This window comes from Ambystoma mexicanum, chromosome 11, assembly GCF_040938575.1.
Source record: "Ambystoma mexicanum isolate Mex_15411 chromosome 11, UKY_AmexF1_1, whole genome shotgun sequence".
Lineage (NCBI taxonomy): Eukaryota > Metazoa > Chordata > Amphibia > Caudata > Ambystomatidae > Ambystoma > Ambystoma mexicanum.
The window spans coordinates 1046285661-1046304263 of record NC_090934.1 but is presented as its reverse complement, the minus strand read 5'-3'; positions in this window follow the sequence as shown (position 1 = coordinate 1046304263).

Genomic DNA, 18603 nt, shown 5'->3' with positions numbered 1-18603 from the left:
ACAAAATTCATCTACATACAATACATTGGCTACCCTCAGAAATGTGTTAAAATGCATTATGTTGGCTATCCTCAAAATTCTTTTACATGCAATACATTGGCGACCCTTATAAAATAGTCTAAATGCAATAAATAAGCTACCTTCAAAATTTATCTACTAAATGCAATACATTGGGAACCCTCAAAGATTCATCTAAATGCAATACATTGGTTACCCTAAAAAAAATCTAAATTCAATATGTTGACTACCATCTAAATGAATAAACAAGCAATATGTTGGCTACCCGCCAAGATTCATCTAAATGCAATACATTGGCTAGATTTGGAATGCTGCAAGATTTAAAACTTTGGTTAGAATCACATGGTAGTGATAAAGTAATAGAGTAGTGGAGTAACGGCACAGGCTGTGCTCTGATTTCCTGCCACCTTACCTAATTGTAGCAGTAGACAGCTTTGTGGGGCGCCCAAAGTGAACAGGCAAACAGGCAATGGGAGCTGCCAAAGGGAGCTGCCCTTTGCCTTTGGCCCTTGGCCAGCTGCCCGGGAAAGGCTGCCTTGGCAGGGTCAGTTAAAAGGAGAGGTTTTGGTCATGTGAACTAGTCACAGACAAATGGGGTGAGTGAGGCTTGAAAGGGGAGTGGAGGGAGAGGGACAGGAGGGCAAGATGTGTACGGTGACCAGGAGAGGACAAACAGGCTAAAAATGTAATACATAAAGGCCCAGAGAAGTACGCAAAGGCAGTGCAGCAGTGAAAAGAGAACTCACCAGAAAGGTCTTGTTCTCAGGCACAGAGGGGCCATGTGGGTCGGAAGGTGGGCTCTGATGCAGCAAAAGGCCTATCCTGTGTTGTGGAGAAGTTCCGGTCCCATGACCTAGTCACGGACCAATGGGGCAGGTGAGTTGGACAGGGGGAGTGGAGTGAGGAGGGACAGGAGAGTGAGAGACGAATGGCTAGTGGGAGAGGGAAACAGCCAAAAATATATAAATAAAGGCCCAGAGAGGCACACAAGGGGAGTTCAGCAGGGTAAAGGGAACTAAGAAAGGTCTTGATTCAAAACAGAGAGGCCAAATGGCAAATGCCCAGCGCTTCTAAAGAAGCAAAACGGTTGGATTTGCCAATGCTTGTTTCAACAGGATTTTAGTGAAGAACATGAATAGTATTTATAAAATTGGGTGGGTGGAGGCAGACCAGGTGAAGACATTTTTATTACACCAGTAGCTTGTTTATAAGTCCAATTAAGTCATTAACTCTTAGGAGATTGCTTAAAAAAAAAACTCTTGTTGGCAGTTCAAGTGCAATGTTTGATGATAGGGCTTGATTAAAGCTAGCTCTAGAGTTTCCATGAGGAGGTGTTTTGGGCAGGGAGCGGTAGGAACTGGGTGGGACTGGCCATAGGGATTAGCATGGCCAGGCAATGGTGGGCAAATAACCAAACACCTACCAGCATTATGTGCCTCCTCGTATGCCATTCCTCCTGAGTGTTAGGGAGGATTCTCAAAATGTGCTAATTTCCCTTACCTTTTGAGACCCCCAGCAACTTTGCTGGATTTCTAGGTTTTGATTTGTTTTACCTGGGAAGAGTGTGAACCTTTTTTTCCACTCTTCCATGTATTTTGATGCGTGTTTTTCCTTTTGTGTTCTTTGGTTATGTAGGTTTTAAAACAACTCCATGGGCATCATCTTTTTCTGTGTGTCACACAGCACCTTCAGTGCAGTGACACATGGATGTCTTCAGACTTCCCAATGTTTAAATACCTTATCTGGGACTGACTACCGTCTCCCAGAGCATGTTAAGTTAAATTGACTTTACCAGTCTCTTTAAATGCACAGACCCAGCACAGACTATCTTACTATAGAGTGCTGTAGGGGTTGCCTAGCTTCCCCTGAGTCAAAACACTCATGTAACAGTCAAATGTTACCCTTTCCTACTTTAAATGGCTGGTGGCAGTGGTTTCGATCAAACTACCGTGATTTTTCCCGACTGCTAACAACGGTAGCTAAAAATCGGGTCAGCCAAGTTTTTCAATATGGCACCCCAGAATTATCTGTAAAAACAGACTCTGGTCGACTTTTTTCACCATTTCATTTAGGAAAGGTCCTTCTTGTGTTTGTTTCTGCGTGCCAAACCAGGTTTGGTCCCTTTGTCAATTGGCCTTTGGCGAGCTTCAGTGCTGAAGCCCTCCTCTGGCGCCCGAGTGTCTGGGATGGACAGGATGTGAGGGAGGTGCCCGAAACTCCCTGTGCTTAATCTCCTAGGAGATCTGAATGCTGAAGGCATGATTGGCAGACTGGCTATCCGGCAAGGACAGCCACCCTGCTGTGTGAGTGACAGTGAAGCCCTGCTGCAGGTCCGAATTGCCTGAAACTCCATCGACAGAGAAGCCATTCAAGGTTAACTTCTGCCCTTGAGTTTGGTGGGAACAACCAACTCGCAAGCCACCTGGACACCGTCCCCATCTGGTCGAATTTTCTACATAGTGCTGTTCAAAACCGGATAGTCAGAGTGAAGGAAACCAGCTCATGGACTTTAAGGCACTCAAACCTTAAACCGATGTCTTGCTAAGCTTTTGGCCTCATCCCTGGGCAGTGCAGGAACCTCCCGACGTCCTCCTTCTTGTCCCCATGACTGAAGCTCAAGAACAGCGAGATCTGCTCGAACTGCAAGGAACAACTGCCTCAGCTACAGCTCTTCTTCAATTTAAAGGTACTGTGCAAACACAGTCTGGAAATCTTTTCGGCCATTGCGAAAGTTCGTGGAACTTTCCCAACTTCGAAGGCTTGTCCTTCCCTACACATTCATCAAACTTTTCGCCTAGCCAAATTCTTCTAAAAACCGTGGCAAAGACTTAGCTGTTTTCTACCAGAACGGTGCTATCCAATACAAAGACTCTGAACCATTGACTTTGGCCCAGGCCAATGAACTGAATTGCTGGTTGTAGTTTACTGAAACCCTTTGCCCTGCCTATGCAAGTATTTGTGCTATTAATTCTTATAGCCTTGTCTTTTTATCCCTTTTGAAAGTATCTGAAGTTCCATTTTGCACTCACTTCAGGGGAGCTAAACTTGTTCATTTACTTATCGGTTGTGTATTTGTGGTTTATCAGTGTGTGATATTGAGCTGCTCTTGCTAGTGTAATTTTTCAAACTGACTGTGTAAATAAATGTATATTCTTTTACCAAGAAACCTTGAATAGGTGTTTGTTTGATTCACTGTAATTGTTGGTCCTGTTTGTAACTTGTTCTACTGCCAACTTTACTCTTGAGATAAGTCTGCTGCCCAGCCATCACTATCACTTTAATGTGTAGTACAGGCTTGTACCAAAGGTGAAATTGTACTTACACTTGTAGTCTTAATTGTGTGTAGTGTTCCAAAAGGGTACTGCACATGATTCTGCCTAACACTGAGCTATACTCTAATCCAATAGTTTTGGCACAATACAACGAACTAGGGATGGTGTTAGCTGGCTCCAGCTGCTGACCATTTGCCCCACAATTACAGACTATATGGAACAGCCTTACTTTGCAGCTTTTCATGAATGAACTAAGTATTTCAGCACACATATGTTTCTATTGACAACAAGACTTGTAAATAGAAGAACAGCACTATGTATGTTCTAGATGTTGTAGGTTCACAATACAATGTACTAATAACACAGAACATTTGTGCACATCTGAATGATGCACTAATGTTGTATTAGGTTAGCCTTGATAAACAACAGAAGGTCGAATAATGTGTGAGATTTTAATTAACAGGGCTTATTAACAAACAGTCCTGTTCTACCGTAATACCAAAAATGTTGCATGTCAAAGCATTGTCTATTTATTGTTTGCAACATCCTACACCCCCTCAACTCTACTTATGCTTAAATACAACAGTCTATCATTATCTGGTGGGTCACCTTCAAAAGGGATGACCTCACAATATTATCTTGAGGTAGGGTCTTCTCACCAGCAGTGCAGTAGTCCCTACGATGGGTAACATTTACTTGCCCCTCGGTTCTTCTAAATCTATGCTTCACTCAAGGACAATGCCTAAAGCTAGGCTTTTTGGATTTCAGTAAAATCCGATTTGACATAAGTTTCCCTTTTAGGTGTTTATCTTCATATGTACGAAAATTCCCACTGGTTGATGGCGCTGACCGTTAAAGAAAAGCAGAGTTATTTCTATGATTAGGAATACCCAATTAACATCACATTAAATATCCAGCTCTGTTTTATGGTGCAAGCATCTATTTACCACCCACTTACTAAATATGCAAAATGTGTATTTTTACCGAGGCTTTTTCAGCTCTTTGACCTGCATGCAACTTGCAAAAATGAATATACAGATAAACCTGCCTCTATCCCTCATGCACATTCTCGTTTCTCTCTTGTACACAATGATTTATACCCTAGATTGTAATGTAAAAGTTATTCAGACTCTTAACTTGGCCCATGCCAACGCACTGAAACTCATCATGTCCTTATTTGATTATTTGCATTATTGTATATATAGTTTCCTTTGTCACTATAAATTCAACTTACATGTCAATAAATGCAAGAGATAGCATAGCATAGAGATAGATAGCGTCAGCCTAATCTGTGACTTATTTTCCTTCAAAATAATATGCATAATATACACAAAGCAATACAAATATATGTTTGTCTACACTGGAAAAACACAGGTGTTCATGATTTGTTTGAGGGAACAATGGGCAAATACTGATAAAGAAAGTTTTAAAGACATTTTGAAAACCCTGGACAAAACACTAGAATCACGAAAACATAACCACTGAAAACTGGAAACCCCCACCTATAGCATATGTGTATCCTTTTGGCTTAAACTACCCCTCCTATATTTTCTATGGAGTGTCTTTGCAGCACCACATAGAATTCTCATTCTAGTAACTCATTTTACAGACACAAACAAGCCATATACAGGTCAACAACGCCAAACACACTTTCCTACACACACCCACACACAAACACACACACACACATACACACACAAACACAACAATGTTCCCAAAAGTCATGAAGCAGAACAATACACTTTAACAATAACTTACTCTTGATTGCCCTGGTCACTTAATCCTAGCACCACTAGTGCATGAGACGTCCTTTTGTACACAAGGTCATCTATTCCCTCAACAGAGAGCATCGAGAAAAAACATGCATGCAGAACTCAAATACTTGCAAACTGCATGGACAAACACAAAAGCAAAGCTATCTTGTATTTCTCCTCTCATCCCACTATCTAACCCGCACTTCTCTCTTTCAGCTCTGCAGATTTTAGTTGTGCTAGTAACATAACATGTAATGTTCCATACTTTTTCTACATTTCTCATCACAACTGGTGGCAGGCCAGAAGACACTTCTCAATGCTTTTTATCAAAGAAAAGAGGTAAACACCTATCTGTCCCTATTTCTGTGGGGTGTTCCCTACCTAACAAAACTAAATAAAGTGCTTGTCAGTCGTTAGTGCAATGTCTTTACAGAATATGTCCACTGTCCCAAACCATCCCTAACTGACTGTACTAGTATTGATAACAACTAAGGCCAAGAGAATGACTCGTTTCTCCTGGGATCATGCTGCTGGCAAGTTGTGTTCAATAACTAATCTTCAAATAGTTCTTTGTGACCACTTTATATAGTACACACAGTTAGTGTATTTCTTTATTGTTTGTCTTGTCCTTCTGAATATGTAACTATGTAACTCTCTTGATTTGATACTGATATCTCTCCTCTTATCAATGTTTTCCCTTGGATGATTACTTTCTTCTTTGATTCTATTATCGAAATTGGTTCTTCCTTCTTCCCAGGGTAATGTTATCCAACCCTCCTGTGATTCTCTGTTCCTTTACAGTGACTATACTAAGTCTGATTACTCTCAAAGGGCTTTGCCTCCAACTCTTTGTCTTTCTTGATTAGGCTCTCAAAACCTTTACTGAGAGGAGTAGGAAGTGTCTCATAACGATTCCCATTACCTTCGTGTGATCTCACTAGATCTTTTTGTTAACTCGTCTGTGACTAGTGTGAGTACTTAAAGATCCTTGTCCCTTCCTCTTACTCTCCAGGCTGTTTCCTGGTTCTCTTGACTTGTTTGATTTGAATCCGGATAATGTTATCATGATCCTTCTTAACTTCCCTTACTGATGAGAATTCATTATATACACTGGGATGACTATGAGTGTCCATACAATGATTTACTGTCTCCCGCTTTCCCCGTTACCTGCTTGCTTCAGGGATAACGTCACTGAGTTTATGTTTCATTCAGGCATCTCATTCCCTCGTCTGAAGTCTTTTTCTCTTGTGTTCTCGCATTCTTGTTCATGTCCTTCCTGATGGGTGTTCGGGATCTCAGTACCTTGTTTGCTTCACGGTTTCATCCACATAGTGGTATCAGTGTGTTTGACAGGACATCCGGTCCACCCCTGTCTCACTGTGGTCATGCCACTGCTTACTGCTTTGCTCTCTAACCAATTCAGAGGATGCCACGCATCCGCTTCTTCGATTCTGACTTTTCAGTCGATTTGAAACTTCAGAGTTCTTCCCAGTCTCGTCTCCTTGCAGAGGTAACGTTGTCCTGAGCTTTCCCCGGGTTATCTGCTCTCTTTCCCTCTCTCTCTCTCTTGCCTTCTGAGGATGCATTGCATTTGATTCTGCAGCTCTGGCTTGACAGCCTTTTCGAAACTCCGGGGCTCTCTGGAGTTCCCAGTCTCCTAGTCTCACAGAGGTGACATCGCCATGGGCCTATTCTGGCTTAGCATCTCCTCTCCTGTTCTCTTGTATGGCTTATTGAAGCCCTTCCTCGTTATTCATCATTTTCATCTCAGTGGAAGTTAAATATTTCCCTTGAAGGAATAGTTACATTATCAGTCACACAATAACACATGTTGGTTTCTTCTGTGTAGGCGTCCTTGGGTGGTATGGTTGAAGAGGTAATTTTTGGATGGTCCTTAGGGAGTTCCTCACAGGAACGGGAGTCCTTGTCCCCAGAGGTGTAGTCTCTCCTGGTGAGGTCCCACTTGCCTCTACCCCCAGGGAGGGTATTGTGGTGCAGTCTCATCTCCCTATCCTCACAAGGGGGGGGGGGGTTCTCCTTCTTTGGGAGAAGTGACACATTCCTGTGATTCATCACAAACTATTATGTATCTTCAAATTAACTTACATCTTAAAATGTGTAAGGATGTTTTGCTGCTGTAGGGTATTGTATAACCATACCATTGCACAAAAACATTCCTTAACAATTTTCTTAGTGTGAATTAACATTCACTTCCACCTGCTTTCTTACAAGTATTGAATTGTAGTTCTAAATATTACTGGGGAAATATTTCTGAGGGAGGCTCTTACAAAGTAGGAGACTCATGTTGCATGCTGATGTAGTTAAAACATATTTTGTCACTGAGTTCTAATGCTGTAATGGTAGCTAATCCATAATGGCCATTGGGTGGTTTCCCCACCATCTATTATGGAGGAGGAGTATGCAGGAAAGTCTGTGCAGCATCAAGGCTGCAGCTACAGCTATTGTGAGGTTGAACAGTCTGCTCTGCGCTGACCATCTTGTCTCAAACTACTGCTAGCTACATTATGTAGATGCAAGGCGGTAATGATCCCGCAGCAACACATTGAAGAGCACATTCTGTGTCTATCCCTATTCACAAGGTGATGGATTGCTGCCAGGTCATAACAAGCTGCTGGAACACTTCCTGTTCAATTCTGGTGCATTTGCATTACCAGTTCATGGATAAGCAGCACAACCAAGTCACTTGGGGCATTCAGGAGATGTGCTCAGGTAGAAGGATCTTTGAGAGGAGAATTGCTCTACTTCCTTTGTTCTGCATTCACCATAGGGAATCAATGGAAAAGGCAAAAACCAATTCCACAAGAAGAGTGAGTCAGCTACCATAAAACAAGCTAAATGTATACGAGCAGCGATACATCGGCATGGCCGAGAAAAGGCGGCTTGCCCGGGAACTGAATCTCTCCGAGCTTCGGATTAAAATATGGTTTCAAAATCGACGGATGAAATTCAAGCGTCAGAACCAGGATGCCCGGGTGGAAGCTCTCTTTTCGGGATTCATTCTGCCGTATGCTAGTTACCAAGAAGCTATCACACCAGACTGTATAGCAAGGAACACTTTCTCAGTGCTGACCTCCCCTTGCTCCACCGCGGCTGTTTCTGGACTTCCCAATGTACCCCTGCAGTCTGCTCATGGACCTTCTGGCTGTCAACCAATTTCAATCCCAGCCCTGGGCCTTTGCTCCTACCCAGCCACTATCCTACCTCTGCCTTTCCCTGGAGAGTATTCCAGTCCCAGGTTTCACCCCTATTTCCCTTCGTAGATGGATGCTGTTTTTGGCTCACTTAAGCACACTTACCCTTTCCAGAAGAGACTCCTGTTAACATAAAAATATGTGTATATATAAAGTATATCTTGTTGGCCTCTAATGTTCCCGGGAGGATAGCACAGCGGCAGCGTGCGCGTCTTGGAAGCAAGACGACACAAAGCAACAACAGGTTCGATCCCCGGGTCCACGCTTAGAAACCTCCGAGTGTTTAAGCGCGTTATAAATACGTAACTAAGACAAAGAAAAATCACAACTAAGAAAAACTAACAATTCCTGTAACAGCGCCTCGATGCCTGCGGGCTGTGTGAGCGCTTTATAAATGTAAAAAATAAATAAATAAAAATAACGTGTGTGATTATGAGCATAACTGAGTGATTCTGCTTATCTATGTGCTGTGTGTACCTTGTGAGAGATATGGTGAAGCATGTCCAGGTAGAGTATGTGTTAATATGGGGGTACATGTGTATACATATGATACTGTTGTGAAACTGGCATGGAGCCATTTATTGGGTGCAAGCATTTCACCAGAATGCCCAGAAATGACACCCTTGATCACAGGAAGTGATATTACTTGACCATACCCTGAAGTGACATCACACGAAGCGATAGAACATGATCTTTCACCCCTTGACTAAACAGGAAGTGGCATTACATAACATTGTACCTAAGTACACTACGAAAAATATGGTTACAATATCACTGTAATGTGACATACATGTCATACAAGAATGGATCACAATATTTGTCATTAAAATCAGTGTTTATAGGCCCATATTATTAAATTACTGTGAATGCAAGCAGACATCCAAGGCCAAAATGATAATGATTTGTTATTATATAACACTTACGCTTAAGTGCTTTATATAGAACAAATATGCATACAATATCACCCAATCTGTGCCGATACTCATTTATCAACCTCAGAAGGATGACAGGCTAAGTTGGCTTTGCAGAGATTAAAACCTGCAACCTGCAGATCCTACATACATCACAGCACCAAGCGCTCAACCCACTGAGCTATCTTACTGACTATAGCTATTTTACCACATAGAGTAAAATGAGCAATTACATGTCTGAATGTTCTCAAAGTCAGAAAGCAAATTACACTCTGTAGTGACTACAATTGAACTGGTAACTGAAATTTAACAGCACACCAGTTCATCTGCAGGTCTGGTGCAAAGTTGGCCACATGTCAAGCCTTCGTGGATCTACTTTTTAGGCTTCAGAGGATGGCAAAATACATACCATTGGGAGGGTTCATAACTGTGTATTAAAGACTTTAGAGTAGCGCAGGGAAAGCAGTGCACTCACACAGCATCCCGTAATCGGGGCACCCTTTACCTCATACATGCAGACAAACATCCTGAATAGCATGCCAGGGAGATGGGAAAGATCGACACATTACACCAACTCATCAATGGTGGCACAATTAAATCAAGGGCCACTTAATGTGCTATGTTCAAATATTTCTATACTGTTCACAAGCTTTTATGCATAAGGATTTTGGCAAGTGACCGAGAACACCGAGATGGAATGTCTTGTGAGGATCGTAACAGAGACAATGGCAGAAAAAAAAACATATGCTACAACTGCAACTTGCAAAAACTGCAATTTGCAATAAGCAAAATACATAGTCTGAACACAATGCTTTTCCTACTCTAAATGCTTTTTGGAAGTTTTTGTCTGCTTTTTTAATTTGAAGTGTTTAAGAACAGACTAAATCAGTGACTCACCCCCTGAAGTGTGCCTGAAATAAAACTTTAATGAGTTTAGTAATTATTGTGCAGAATTCCAGAAAGACAAATTATTTGTTATTCATATTATTTCTTATTTAGGGTCAAAGTGTTACACTTGTGGAATCCCCTGTTTTTTTAAGAGGCAGGAACAAAAAAGCCAGCCACTCCAGAAACTAAGAGCCACATGGTGCTGGCCATAGCCCAGGAGATTCTATTTAAAAAGAAATATATATATATATATATATATATGTTTTTTAGGGGAAGCTCACAGTGGTAGCAAGGGAGACCTCAGGGGTCGCAGCTTTGGCCCCTGGCTTTCCCAAAATGGCATCACTGGCAATATGAATCTGTCATTACTACTGTCAAGGGTCAATGTGTGGCTGACATAGGAAAAATCTCTTTTGGGAGGAAGTTGAAATGGGCTGGTATGTTTTCTGGGCCTAGTTATTTGACGTTCAAACTATCATGACAATGTGTTCAACTTTAGAAGTAATTACATGACACTGACGAACATGGTATGACAATTTTCAGAGGCAATGTAAAACTGTCAAAGCCATTTTATGGTAGAAGTGTTACAATTGTGTGGTCATTTTATGGGGGTATTGTAAAAAAAAACTACTGTATTTGATTGTGAAATTAGGACATGTCAGTCTTTTATCACCCAAAACCACCATTTCATTAGCACATATTGCTATTATGTACATCCTGGAGTAATTGCCTATACAGCCATTAGAGATGCTGTCTATTATGTTTCCAACATATTTGTCCCACACAGGTATGCCTGCACATGCATGCCCTGCCCAGGACTCACACAGGAGCAAAGATGTTAGGTGCATAAAAATTCATCTGCAAGCCATACAAAGACAACAGTTTGTAATTGTTAATTTTAATTGTAGTTGTTTATTTGTAAAGCGCATATACACAAGTGAAGTGCTTCAAAGCACTTCAAGGCAGGAAGGGAACAAGGGAATACAGAGTCATTCTTAGGCCTTGACATTTCCAAATGGTCTAGGAAGAAAGACTACAAACTACTACTAGTGCAAGTGCATGAAAAGAAGGGAGGCGAGATAGGGGAGAGGCGAGTGAGAGGAGCATACAATCCTTAAACTACCGTACTAGGCCAACAACGTTTCAGATAGTGCAAGTGCATGACAGAGAGTGAGGTGATAAGGGGGGAAGAACATACAGATGATAAGGGGGGCAAGGAGAAGAACATATAGAAACAAATAAAATGACTGTACTAGTCCTGGCAAACTAGGCCTAATACATTCTAGGGAAATGTAATTGTGCAGACAGAAAGTGGGACAGACGGGGAGGGAACAGGTGTGCCCAATCTAACAGGGCCCTGGGTTAAGTGCAGAGAGGTTACCCTTCTTGTGGAATGAATACCATAAGTGCAGTAGTGGGGAGCAGAGTGCACCGTCCTGGGGGTAAGTGTGAGGACTGGCGGGGGAGCCTGGGACCTGTGTGACTCTGGAGGTGTGCCAGGCAACCAGTGGAGCAAACTGAGCGAGTTAGGGGGAGAGGTATGTGTATAGAAAGCAAGGATAGAAAGGAGGTTAACAAGGCAGCGGGAGAGAAAGAGGAAAAGAAGAGGAGGGTTTTGAGGAGTTTACAGAACTTAAGGAGATCTGGTTCTAGACAGAGAGAGGCAGGGAGGTTTTTTCAGAGGGAAGCACCTTCAGAGGATAAGGATCTACCCTCAAATTTCTGTATTGAAAATCGCCTCAAATGCACAGAGTTGGAAGAGGACGAGTGGAGGGCTCTAGAAGGAGAGTATTTAGGGAGAGTTGTAGATGGTGCGGGCCATGGCCCCAGAAAGCCTTGTGGACTACGCAAAGGGTCTTGAACTTGATACCTGCAGCCACGGGGAGCCAGTGGAGGTATTTCAGCAGCGGAGAGATGCAGTCCCTGGGTTTGAGGTGCAGCTGATAGTGGGACTTTTTAGAGATGTCCGAGATGTGAGAGGAGAAGGTGCGAGTGGAGTCGAAGATGACCCCTAGATTTTTTGCCTCACTAGTGGGTGAGGGCGCAGCGACAAGGGAGGCAAGCCAAAGTGAAAGTGGGAAAGCGGGAGCAGGGATGCCAATAAGGATGATCTCTCTTTTGCTGACATTGAAACAGTCAAGAATGAGCGAGGACGAGGATGCCGAGTGTAGCCTGAAAGAGAGCTGTGTGTCATCCGCACAACACTGAAAGTTGGAGGTGAAGGCAGAGATCCGGCAGGCCAGATGGGCCATGCAGGCATTGAAGGAACAGGGGGATAGGTTAGATTCCTGGGGGACACCATAAGTAGAGAGAGAGATAGTGGAGAGAAAAGGCCCAAGTTCCAACCAGGAAGGATGGTCAGAGAGAAAGTAGCCAAGCCACGCCAGGGTCTGATCTGTGATCCTCATGGCCATGGAGCTGGGAGATCAGGATGTTGTGGTTTCATGTGTCGAAAGCCGAAGAGATGTCAAGAAGAATGAGGACAGAGGGAGAGTTAGAGTCAAGATTTGAGAGTAAGTCTTCACAGGTGTTCAGAAGAGCACTTTGATGCTCTGAAGTCAGACTGATGGTCATGGAGATAACCAACAGATTCAGTGTGGAGGGTAAGCTGAGAGATAGCCAACTTCTCCTGGAAGGGTCGCCCAAAGGTTTTTTCAGCGGAGGGTGCACAAGAGAGTGCTTGAGAGAAATGGGGAAAACTCCACTGGTGAAGGAGAGTTTACAGAGGTCTGCCAAGGCTGGAGCAAGAGTGTCAATGTTGTCATTAATGGTTTTGTAAGGGCAGAGGGCAACCTGTTTGGAAGAGGCTTTCATAGACCGGACTTGTCTAGAGACCTCCTCAGGTGTGACAGGGGAGATGGAGGAGAGAAGAGAGGGAGCGGAGGGGGCAGCTGAGGTGGGCCAAGAGATGTTGGTGCATGAGTGGGTGCGGAGGCGACAGAGGTCAACATTTCCTATGTTTTGGTGGTGAAGTGTGCAGCTAGGGCCGAGCAAAGGGCCTTGGTGGGTGCAGTAGAGGATTACTTTTTTTTATTTCTTTTTTTATTTGTTTTGGCTACACATAACATTTCAGTACATAAAAAAAATACAAATACACATTTTATAACATTTTCTTCATCAAACAATTTACAAGTTGAGAAACTTTCTTCACACATGATGTTTCAAGTTAAATATCTCAGGAAATCTTGATGCTCAACAGATGGTTACAGTTGAAATTAGGAACAAAACTTTTTCTTTACCCATGATGTTTCGTACTACATTTCTTGATACCGCTTAGATCCTAAAAACAACCAAATTCTGACATGGTGATTTAGTTATTAGTCATCCATTAACCTAATAATTCACATTTGATTTTTAGAAAGCACAACACCGCCACTTGCAATCCGACCCTAGAGCCATGCAACATGTTCATCCAGATTGCTTCAAGATTAACACATTCTGGGTTGGGCACGTATTTAAGGAAGTATTCAATACGTGCTGGTCTAAGTCCCATAAATTGAATCAGCAGGTGCTCTAGTGTTACATCCCCAGAATCTAAATTGCAAAATCTACATTCCGAACCTGCAGCTTGCGAAGCTTGCGTTATACTCAGAATCTGACCCGTCACCAAAACATTAAAACGAAATCTCATAAATTCTTGTCTAAGCAATTTGCTTGGGAATTTTATGAGATATGGTTCCATGGTAGCCATTTTTTTGTTGTTATTTGCCAAATGTGCATACAATTTTTTGCTAGAAATTATATTAACCGTCCGATTCCAATCCGCATGCTGCAGGAGCATCTTAACCCTTATGTGATTATTAATAAGGAGATCTTTTGAAACTCCAACTTCTGCAAGTGATTCTTGAGCCTCCCACTCTAGTTCCCGTATCACTGTGGACAGGCCCTCGCCCGCTTCCAGGGTCCGTCCCATAATCCCATACATAGTGGACTTCTTGCCCACCAACAGTTTCCTATACAACGATACTCTACGCCAAAGAATTACACTTGATAATGTGTATAGCCCAAATTCATAGCGTATCGCTGCAAGTGGGACACATTTGGGGAGGTACCAAACCAAAGACCTCAGCAAGTGCGCCTCATACTTAGGAAATTCGTTTCTGAACCAGGAGGGGGCCAATTCCATTTCACAGTATAACTGTGCAATGGACTTGTTACAGTACACTTTCAAACACGGTAACATTGTGCATTTTTCACAGTTGCGCAATCATTGGTGTGATCTTCCTATCCAGAAATGCACATAGATTAGTCCTGTTTACAAACTTAAAAAATAGGATATCTGAGATAACGAAATGCATGACATATAGTGAGTTTGGCATGATATAAGAAACAGGCATATCTAATTGCACATTTCTTATAGCTTAATCGCATGATGAAGGTTTTTGTGCGATTAATGGCTAGTAAGTTTTCGCCTGTATATTTCTTAAAAGACGAAAGTACACACTGCAAACCAATGGGAGTCAGGTCAAAAAGTAAAACATCATCGGCATATGCAGTCCAGACAATTTTCGTACCCTCCACTTTGGGAGCTGCAAAAGATGCCTCTTCCAAAACCGGGTCAACATCAGATAAATACAGATTAAAAATGGTTGGCGCAAATATGCACCCCTGATCTTAGTTTCAGCATGGAGGTGGTAAAAAATTGATAAAAGATGTGCGGGCAAATCAAGGGCATAAAGTTTGGTCCATAATGTTGCTCTATTTACAAGATCAAATGTAGAACTCAGATCTATTGACTCCAAGTATATTGGTTGGCTGTCTCTTGACCTGGTCTGTTGCTGCATAATAGACAGAAGGAGGCCCCCAGCATCCGTGCCCACTGTTTTCCTGAAGCCAAAATGCTGGGGAGATAATATTGCCTCTCTATCCATCCAAGAATGGATATGTTCCAGGACCAGGGACGCAAAGATTTTAGAATCAGCGTCCAACTGGGCGATAGGTCTATACCTGGATGGTACAGACCTATCGCCCTTTTTATAGATGGGTTCCATGTTTGACTGATGCCAACTTGTCAGAAATACCCTCGATATAACAATATTCTTAAACAAGAGAAACAAAATCTTAGCCCACAAATTCGAGTTACCTTTAAACACTACGTTTGCAAGCATATTTGGCCCTGGAGCCCGCAAGGACGAGCATCTTTATATGAGTTTTTGTATGTCCAACAATGTAAAGGGGATGTTCCAATGACATACCAAGAGATGTGCTGGCACTAGCCAGTTGGCTGTGGGTTGACGGTATAAAGAGCCAAAATGCCCTTCCCATACAGCCGAGGAAATACACCCACCTTGTTCTCTGGCTTGGCTTTCATATCTCCCATTGACCAGGGTCCAGAAATTTCTCATAATAGTTTTGGATAATGCCACAAGAATGCTTTCCACATCCTGCTGAAAGATTTTTGCTTTTTATGTTCGTACTTTAGTTTTCCACTTATTTTTTGCCTTTTTTATCACTTCCACTAATTTTAGAGTATATGGCTGTTTTACTAGACAACATATCTCACGATTCCTATCTTTTTTGAGTTGGTACATAGTTGGATCAAAGACGTGTATGGGAGGGACCCTGTTTCTTGGGCCTCCTGATCCATTTCGGCCCAAGAATCACACCCTTAACATAGTTATTAAAATCCCTTTGAGTTTACATGCTAATATTTTTTTTTTCGCAGCCATTACTGTCATATTCCTTTTTAATTTTTTCAACATTATCACAATGCCAGTTAATTCTATTCCCATGAAGCAATGTTGGCCTCCATCACCAGTGGATATACATCCATAACTGCGGCCTCCATTGGTGCCTGAAGAGTCAGTTTAAGCATGTTATGATCACTGACCTCAGAAGGTATTATTATGAAATCAGAAAAGCAATTAAATAGTCGCATATTTACAAAGATATAATCTATGGTTGAGAATTCAGATCCGTTTGTCCAGGTGTGACAAATAGCTTCCTTGCTCAAACAGTCATTTGCACAACTTAAGCCCCAACTCATCAGAAAGTGATTCCACTCTAATCCCTGGATGTGTTTTCTAGAAGAACCAACATCATTGGGACAAAAAGTAGACTCCCCAAGTACCTCTTTGAATATAGACCTGCTTCAGAATTAAAATCACCCAGGTTCACTATGTTCAGAACTTTTCACAAAATTTGGCATTCTTGTATGATGCTGTCAATTAAGTTAATAAATGTACTTAAGTCGAGCTCAGGGCTCCAATAAACATTAACTATCAACAGTTGACCGAATGGAATAGGGGGGAGAAATGCAGCAGCATAGAAATACAGCCCTTATGCGGGGAAAAAAGCTTAAGGCACTTAAAGTGCAGCGAGGTTCTAATGGCTATAAACATGCCTCCCGCCGATCTCTCTCTAGCTTTTTTAACTGCTAGCACTTGGTGTATATAGTACCCATCAAGCACTAGGGCAGATAATGCCCATGTCTCCTGGTGGCAGAAAATAATTGCTTCAATTAGATGACTAGTACAACAAGATGCCAACCTGAGAGATTTATTTCCCCGAGAGTTCCAGGATACCACTTTATATATTGAAGTAGTCTATGGTTTTACATTTAGGGATTGGATTTTGGCTAAAGATTCGCTCAATGATTGTACCAACAGTTTTAAGCCTGTTTCAGAACTTATGTTTTGTTCAGTTGCCACCTCTCCAGTTATTTTTGAAAATGAATATGAGGTGGTATCCACTAAGCTGCTCCCCTCTGCCTCCACCCCTTGGCTGATCAAACTATTATTAAAAGGTTCAAGATCGAAGCCGAAGCAATGGACTGAATCAATTTCGGAAACTACTAGATCCATGATGGCTTGGGAGTAAAATACGAGTCTGACATAATCAAACCTCATTGGGTGGATGAAATCCACCAATTTAATGTCACCTGACGAGATCATGGAGAGTCTAGGTATTTCACTAAAAAGGGACATGACTCTTGGACGATTTAGCGAAACCGGGCTGCCTTGAGGAAGCATAAAGTATAACATAATACTGGGGCAGTCAGTTAAATGGGGTGTTCTCCAGTCCATTCTATAGGACATCTCAGTGTGAAGGGTTTGATTCTTTAATCTGTAAGGACTGCAATTCTCTCCCCCTGTTCGATATTCGGGGCCTTCACAAAACTCCTCTTTTTTCTGTGGAAAATTATCAAAGGCCCTTGTATCCGCCCTGTATGACCTACAATTTTCATCTTCTGTCAGGTGCACAGCTTGTGCCAATTCCTCCCATTGTTTAATCGGGTGATAATTATTGTTTCTTTCAGGAATATTTCTCGTTTCTTGTTGTTCAAACATCGAGTTTAGCTTAAATTTGAGGGGGTCTGGGCAGTGTGGGTTAAGCCGTACTGCGGGTCCCTCCTTGTGATGTGTTTCATGATTGGGAAAAGCTGGCTGTGCATTGCTAAAACCCCCCTGCCATGATGGATTATAAGAGCTATTAGACAAATTATTTAATTCACCAACCAGCCTAGTCATGGTTGAGGACTCAATTTGAGATTTATCTGTCTCAACACAATCTTGGGGAGGCCAAAGTTTTGAATGGCATTGGGAATCCCTTCAATATTATCTTTCTTCTCGGTGGGGTGGTGCCGTACTTCGGTCCAATTATAGGGGGCCGATAGTCTAGCACCCTGCCTGCTAGAATCTTCTAACAGTTTTTCCACTGCTTGTTTTACAAGAATTTTAATGTCTTCACTAGGAATCAGAGTGGGTAACGAAGGCGCTGACCAGTCCCCCTCCCCACTCCTTCCCATAGATGCTCCTTTGGCATTAAGTTCCCCTGCTTTATTGGCCTCTTCAACAATAACGGTGTGGTTGCCTCCCGCTTGGGGCTCCACTAACTCTGCCTTCGCTTTAGGTGCAGGGGAGAGATTTTTCAGCACTTTAGTTGCAGTTATAGAGTGTGGAGCCGGTAAAGTGCCCGTGATTTCCTCTGCACTGCCTTGATTATTTGTAGACTTGGGTGTAAAAAAAAGCTTAATATCGGTATTGTCACTCGTACTCAGTATTTCTTTGTTGTTTTTTAGTTTGTTTGTACTGTTTTTTTTTTTAAAGCTTGGCATCATTACAATCTTTATGACTCTGGGGGGGTTTTATCCCCATATTACCTTCTTCTCTTATCTGGCCATTCTGTTTTACATTTTCTTTTTTTGTTAATTTAAGTGTTTGAGTGCGGCCCTTATGGCTCATAGCCTCCATCAGTGTATCGAGGGCTTCCCCATATTCGCCCTCCTTCAGTTCAGTAGGCACCAATGGGCGCTGGACCAGGTCGTTGTCTAGGGCCTGATTGCTTTTTTTTTTTGGTGTCCCCAATTTTCTCAATTCTAGGGCTTTTTTGCATTCCTCATCGAGTTGGGACAGATCTATGGCACCTTCATTAGAAAGACCACATATGTCTTTTATGTTGGCATTTGTGTTGGTCATTTTTAGGGTGGGTAGATTCTTGCTTTTTTTGCAGGATTTCTGGAGGAAATCTACGCCTGATGGCCCTGGCCCTCATTTTTTTCTCTCTACAGGAGATGGGCTGTTCAATGGTGTTTGTGCACTCTGCAGGA